Genomic DNA, 7,554 nt, shown 5'->3' with positions numbered 1-7,554 from the left:
CCCCATTCAGCCATATGTGTTCTGAGCCCAAATCTCCCCTTGTAATAATGCAAACAGAAGGTCCTTTGTGTCCCGGCCTGTTTTCCAGCTCCGGCCTTGGTTGGCTCCTCTGGACAGGCTGCCAGACACTACGTCTAGGAACGGTGATGAATAGCTCTTTTTTCTGCTAATTACTGACTTGCCTGGAGAAGAATAGAAGCTTCACGGACTTTGCTGCAGTTTGCAGGAGCTCAGAAGCTACCTGAATGGTTACAGTCAGCATTTAAAGCTGCGGGCAACTTTCCTGCTCCTAGAACAGTGGTCTCCAAAGTGGGGTGCGCGGGACGCTCGGCAGGGGTGCGTGAGACAAGCAGAGGGAGCACATGCCGCTGCACAACAGCTGAGAGGGGAGACACTGGTTCACAAGACATCCAAGGGAGCGCATGCCCTGTGAACACACCATGCGTGGACTCCCTCAGATGTCTTGTGAACCGGGCGTCTCCCCTCTCAGCTGGTGCGCGGCGGCATGCGTTCCCTCCGATCGGCCTGTGCACCCCTTCTCCCCGTGCAACAGCTGAGAGGGGAGACACCAGGTTCGCAAGACAGCCGAGGGAGTGCATGCGCGGCGTGTTCAAATGCCCGTGCAACAGCTGAGACGGGAGACACCTGGCATACTGTGATGTCACGGCCTGGGACTTTAAATTTTAAAATGGCATGGCCCAGCTGGGGCCGGGCCCGATCACAGACTCAAACTGGAAGGCAGAAGGTGGGGTTGCAGGAAAAATAGGGGGAAGGGGTGGGAGAAGAAGGGGCTTGTGCTGACGGGAGGGGGGCAGGTCAGGAGAAGAAAGGGGAAGGCACCAAGGGACAGCGTGGAGGAGAGACAAATGTCAGGGGGCCAAGTGGAGACAATGAGGAAAAGGGCAGGAGGGGAGGTGTCGGTGGGAGGGGGACAGGGTGATGCTGGGAGAGGAGAGGGGAAGGGCATTGGGGGCTGGAGGGGGGAGAGGGAGGTGCTGGGAGAAGGCTTGAAAGAAGGGGTGGGCATGAGGAAGGCAGGGATGGAGCAAGTCATGTGTGAGGGCACAGGGGCATGAGGGGATCGGGGCTAGAGGGTGGTGAGGGGGGTGGGCATCAGGGAAAAAGGGGGCAGGGGCAGTGAGGGAAGGGGGAGGCACCAGGCGGGTGCAGGGGTAAGGGAAGGTGCAGGTGCCAGGGGATTCTGGGGGTGAAGCAGAAGGACAGACACCGGCAGGGGAGGGACCAGCACCAGAGGAGAGAGGCAGGGCAGGTGTGTAGAGGGAGGTGTTAGGAGAGGGGATGAGGAGGGGTAGCTCACATGATGAGAGTGGGGCTCCTGGAGGAGTGGGCACAGGGGGGAGAGAAGGGCTGGGGGAGGGGGACAGGTCTCAGGAAGGCTGAGGGCAGTGAGAAGGGCAGGAGTCAGGACAGCAGAGGAGGGTGAGAGGTTGGGGGCAGCAGGCACCAGGGGAGCTGATGGAGCAAGGGGAGGAGACAGGGCAGCAGAGGGAAAAGGGAGAGGTTTATAAGATATTTATTAATAACTTGGGTGCCACAGTGGCACATCCAAACAAGCCACATGAACTCAGTACTGGTGCACAACACAAAATTCATTCTGCTCATGGGAGGAAACTCTTAGCGGGAACTCTTCCCCCAGCCTCTCCGCCCCGAGTTAACGTCACACACATTGGGGTAATGCAATTGCAGGGTAGTTGCATGAGGGGGGTTTGGTGGGGGCCAAACTAATCCCTATTGGTAGGAGGATGGTGGGAAAAGTCCTTAGAGAGAGGTCACATGACACCTTTTACTGCTGGTCATGTGTCCATCTTGCCCCGAGCGTGTTACCTCCAGAGGCCTGGCTACTGGGAGTCAGGGTGTGTGGCTAATGGGGGTCAGGGGCATGATTAACGGGTCAGGGATGTGGCTAATGTGGGGGGGGGTCAAAGAGTCAATTTAAAAAAAATTCTTGGGGGGTGCACGCACAAAATTTTTTTACTGATAGGGGTGCGCAATCAAAAAAGTTTGGAGACCATGGTCCTAGAACAGAAACTCTGAAGCCCTCATTGTTGGCAATGACTGCTCCAGCCTGACCTTTAGTGCAAATGCCAACGGGCGGGTAATGGAACAGACTGTGCTGGCTACCTCCCCACAAAGTTCAGAAGCAGGGCCGTTCTGGGGCAGGCACGTCACACTAGGGCCCCTGCCCGGTGTAGGGCTGGCTCAGCCTGTCACGTGCAGCTGCCCCTGCGAGGTACAGCAGCAGAGCAGGCAAACGAATGCAGCCCAGGGGATAAGCCCAGCGCCAGCTGCACCTTCGTGGCGCACTAGACCGGGAAGGGACCCCGAGAGGTTGAGTCTAGTTCCCTGCCCTCACGGCAGGACCCAGCACCGCCTAGCCCATCCCTGACAGGTGTGAGTCCAACCTGCTCTGAAGTATCTCCAGCGATGGAGATTCCACAACCTCCCTGGGCACGTTATTCCAGTGCTTAACCACCCTGACAGGCAGGAAGTTTTTCCTAATGTCCAACCTAAGCCTCCCTTGCTGCAGTTTAAGCCCATTGCTTCTTGGCCTATCTTCAGAGGCCAAGGGGAACAATTTTTCTCCCTCCTCCTTGTGACCCCCTTTTAGGTACTTGAAAACTCCTTAACTGGGAAAGAAGCAAGCTACCACCCCGTCTCTACCGAGGCTCCACTCCTGCTGCTCTGTGTGTGTACACTGGCTGATTCTGGACAAAACTCCTATTCAAAAAGGGAGGCCAGGCGTACTGGCTCTGGCCTGGAGCCCTTCCTACAGGCCAACACCCCCTCCGCTCCCCTCTCCTCCCCCCGCAATGCCCCTCTTCAGCTGGGTGCACGGCAAATCTAATCCAAAGGCGTTTTTAAGAAGCGAAGCGAAGCCCACGGCTCTTCCTTCAGCCCTGCTGCCTTCTGAATGAAGGGCCTGGACTAATCGGAGGTGGGGGGAGAGGGGGGATCGCCTGGTGCAGCGCTGCCACGCTCCCATCTCCTGGAATGCAGGGCCTGCCTCGGCACGTCCCGGCCTCACCGCTAAGCAGGGAGTGTCGGGAACCACAACACAGCTGTCGTGAGCCCACACACCTCTCCCAGTGGCAGCAGCAAGGGCTGCTTCTGTGGGAACAGCTGCCGTAAGGCTGAAAGTCCCGTTCCGACCTTGTGGTGTAACCTCGCCAGCCCTGGCGCCATGTGGCTTCCTTTGAGAACGTGTCACAGCTCCGGGAACACACTGCTGTATTATCTCCCACTGCCTGGCGCTGGTTCAGGCTCGGAGCTGCCGTTGCCTCAAGAGCCGCTCACTGTCTCGCTGACTACGGGATAACAATCTCCGGGCGGGGTGGGGTAGGGGAGGGGAAGCTATGTGAGTCTGTAACTTTAAACCGACAAATAGTCCTGGGGCACCTTAGAGACGAGCAAAACTTATCTAGAGTGGCAGGAGCTTTCGTGGGCACAACCCACAGAACGTGGGTTGGGCCACGGCCAGGTGAGCCTGCCCTGGCCTGGCGGTGGCTATCTCCTCCCCATGCATGTGCAGCATGCCACCCCCAGCAGCCCTGCCTCAGGAGCAGGCCCACCCACGGGGGCAGGCAAAGGGGACAACAGCACCGAGGCCTGGTGTTTCTAAGGGGCCGGGAGCGCCTGGCCGCAGACGGCAGCAGCGAATCCCTTTGAAGTGCCACAACAATGCTGCTCCACCATTCTGCCTGGCTTTGAGGAGCTCCGCCCCTTCTGCCTGAGGCTCCGCCCATTGCAGGGGTGTGGTGCCGCCCCCACCTCTTGCGCCCCAGTGGCTGTCGGCCCTGCTGCTCAGGAGCTAACCACTGAGCTGCCAGCATAGGCTCCGGCTGGCTTCTGCGTGGAACGGATGGTGTTGGCTTTGAGTCTTAAGTGGTAGGTGAGGTGCTCAGTTGAGCTGTGGGAATGGGATGGGGGCGGGGGTCTGGGATGCACAGGATTTCTGGAGTACGTGATGACTCCAGGTTTGATGCGGCTGGTTGAATGTGCCTGGTGTGCGTTATACCAGGGCTGGTCAAACTTACTGGCCCGCCAAGCCGCATATGTCAACCGTACCAAATCCATGGCCATAAAAATGTGTGTCAAGGGCCATAAGCTCTGGTCTCCTCCCCGTGAAATCCGGTCTTTTGGGGGCTTTTACGCTGGACTATACTGATTCCACAGGGGAGACAAGCGTTTCTCCAGTTGGGGTCCTGCCCTGAAAAGGAGTAGTGGGGGCCTCAGAAAAGCAGATTTGACTCCCACGTTCCTCTGGGATGCTGCCATGAAGGGGAAAGGAGTCCAGGAGAGCTGGCAGGATTTTAAAGAAGCCTTATTGAAGGCACAGGAAGAAACCATCCCGATGTGCGGCAAGAAAAGCAAATAGGGTAGGCAACCAGATTGGTTTACCAGGGACATCCTTGGGGAGCTTAAACAAAAAGGAAGCTTACAAGAAGTGGAAGCTTGGACAGATGACGAGGGAGGAGTATAAATATATTGCTCAAGAATGCAGGGGAGTTATCAGGAAGGCGAAAGTGCAATTGGAATTGCAGCTGGCAAGGAATGTGAAGGGCAACAAGAAAAGTTTCTACAGGCATGATAGCAATAGGAAAGTGATCAGAGAGGGTGTGGGGCCCTTACTGGATGAGGGAGGTACCCTAGAGACAGATGACCAGGTCAGCTCTTAGACTACTGCACTAGGCAGTATGGGAAGGCGGTGGGCAGCCCTCAGTGGGAAAAGAACAGATTAAGAACTATTTAAAAAAGCTAGACATACACAAATCCATGGGTCTGGATTTAATGCATCTGAGGGAGTTGGCAAATGTCATTGCAGAGCCTTTGGCCATTCTCTTTGAAAACTTGTGGAGCGCTGCAGACATCCTGGATGATTGGAAAAAGACAAATGTAGTGCCCACCTTTAAAAAAGGGAAGAAGGATGATCCAGGGAACTACAGACCAGTCAGCCTTACCTCAGTCCCTGGAAAAATCATGGAGGGGATCCTCAAGGAATCCATTTTGAAGCACTTGGAAGAGGGGAAAGTGATCAGGAATGGTCAACTTGGATTTATCAACGGCAAGTCATGTCTGACCCGTCTGATTAGCTTTTATGATGAGGTAACTGGCTCTGTGAATATGGGAAAGTCAGTGGATGTGTTATACCTTGAGGCTACGTCTAGATTTATGAAAAAGGGATGCAAAGGGATGCAAATTAGACGTATCGCAATTGCTAATGAAGCGGGGGATTTAAATCTCTCCTGCTTCATTAGCATAACAATGGCTGCCGCTTTTTTTCGGCTCGGAGCTTTGCCGGAAAAAAGCGCCAGTCTAAACGCGGATCTTTCGGAAAATAAAACCTTTTCCGAAAGATCCCTTATCCCTTATTTTACAAGCGGAACATGGCCTAGGGAGGAGCGAACGCTCCCAGGAGGGGTGGAAATGTTCAACTCTACCTGATGAATGAGAGTGTAAAACTACACTGAATGAAGGAGAAGCTTGTTTATGTTAGAACTTTTTCCTCCTTGGCTGGAAAATCCAGTTCCAGCGCTACACAATGCGTTTCTGATTGCAGACTACCCATGCCTTGGGAGGTGAAGAAACAAACACAAGGGTGAGGCTGAAATGGAAAGTTAAAGATCAGCCCCCCTCTTGCATAAGACCGACTACTGATGTCAATGGCAAAAGGCCCATTCACTTTGGCAGACGCGGAGTCACTTGCAGAGAGGTCAGACTTTAAAAATAATCGTTCCCCAGAAAGCCACCCAGCCATATTTTTTTAAAAGTACAAACACAATTGTACGAAAACTCAGGTGTCCTTTAAGTCCTGGCCAAAGAGTCAAATGTTATGCCCTGATTCCCATCTCCCCAATATCACATCAGTCCTGGTACCTGTGGAGTTACTCCTTATTTACACCAACACACAGACGCCGGCCATTGCTGTGCACTCAGAGAAACTAAACCATGTTTAACTTTTAATAATCAAGGCACAATAGGTCTGCTTGGGGCTTGATATTGTGACAATACTCAAGCAGGGGAAAGCATTTGCTAACACAAGAGGCTAAGAGTTCCCCAAATCACTTAAAATACAAAGTAACCGCTGCCCAGGTTTACTTAGGGGGGAAAACAATGGGGCACAGTGCCCTTGCTTCTATATTTACCGTAAAATCTGGAGTATAATGCGCACCTGTGTATAATGCGCATCTGCCTTTTAAACATCAGAATTCTCGAATAAACGAAACTCTGATCTATAATGTGCACCCCTATTGTACTCGAGATTTTATGGTATGCACAGGAAAGAAGGGGCTCGCACTTGCCGTGGGGCCCCCTACCCAGCCGAGTTCATGCCTGCCGTGGGGCCCCCTGCCCAGCTGAGCTCGCACCTGCCGGGGGGGGTCTCCCCCACTCAGCTGTCGGCGTGCCAAGCTCGCACCTACCGGCCCCCTTCCCCCCCAGCCCAGCTCATGCCTGCCAAGGGTGAGTTTAAAACTTTTTAAAAAAAACTCCTATAGATAAAGCGCACCCCGACTTTGAAGCTAAAAAAAAGGGAAAAAAGTGCGCATTATACTCGAGATTTTACAGCAGCTTTGACATTTTGCTTCCTAGTGAAACACACTACATATTTTTAATTCTCTCTACACACTTTTAACCAATAGTCAGATACAGTGTCACATTTACCCTACATATTGGTCATTGGCATTTGTGCCTATCGTTAATGACCCCCCCCAATAAAAAATCAGGCCACAGATGGCCACTTGGGAGGGTGTGTGCGTGTAAGCCATTCCAAACACTGATCGTTGGTGCCCTCCTGTGGTGCCTAAGAAAACAACACAACTGTTGATGGGGTTTTGCACCTGCAGCAGCGTAAGTTTAGCAAGAAGCAAGGCAGTAGCAGCTGGCAGGCAGGGTGTGGGGGGCCCAGAGGGATGGCACTAGCTGGGGAAATCAGAGCAAGCCAGTGACCCGTTGGCGGGCACGGAAGAAAGAAAAGCGAGGGGTTGGCAGGGCAGCAGCTCGGAAGGACTTGGAATAAAGATTCCTGAAGGAAGTCACCCGGCCCTGGGCAGTCGCTGACTCAGCTGACAAAGGTGGGATACTGGAGCTAAGCCACAAGCCTCTACTGCTTATACGAAAAAGCAAAGGGCCACAGCTGTACAGGCCTTTAGGTACCTGCAGATGCTGATTGTGGGACTGTTCAATCTGGAGGCTACGGTTAACGTCTGTCCCTAGATCCACGGGCAGGACCTAGTAACAAACTCAGCTCTCTGGGCCCCAGGCAGTAGCAGGCACTCATCTGCTACACGCTCCTACACTGGGTTACAGGAATAGTCACGAAACACTGTGCTGGGCACGGGCCCCCAAATGGTAGGGTGCACCCCCCGGCGGGCATGGAGGATGCGACAGGGTCCAGGTCAGCCCCCATCTTTCTCCACACAGTTCATGAACCACTCTGGTGCTGATGGGGGAGACAGGGCCCCTTCCCCACTGTAGCCCAGTGAGGACCATAGATGCCCAGGGAACTTTTACCCTCAGCATTTAGGCATCTGAATT

Source organism: Pelodiscus sinensis, chromosome 13 (assembly GCF_052426305.1).
Source record: "Pelodiscus sinensis isolate ZL-2025 chromosome 13, ASM5242630v1, whole genome shotgun sequence".
Taxonomy (NCBI): Eukaryota; Metazoa; Chordata; order Testudines; family Trionychidae; genus Pelodiscus; species Pelodiscus sinensis.
Note: the sequence above shows the minus strand (reverse complement) of the source record.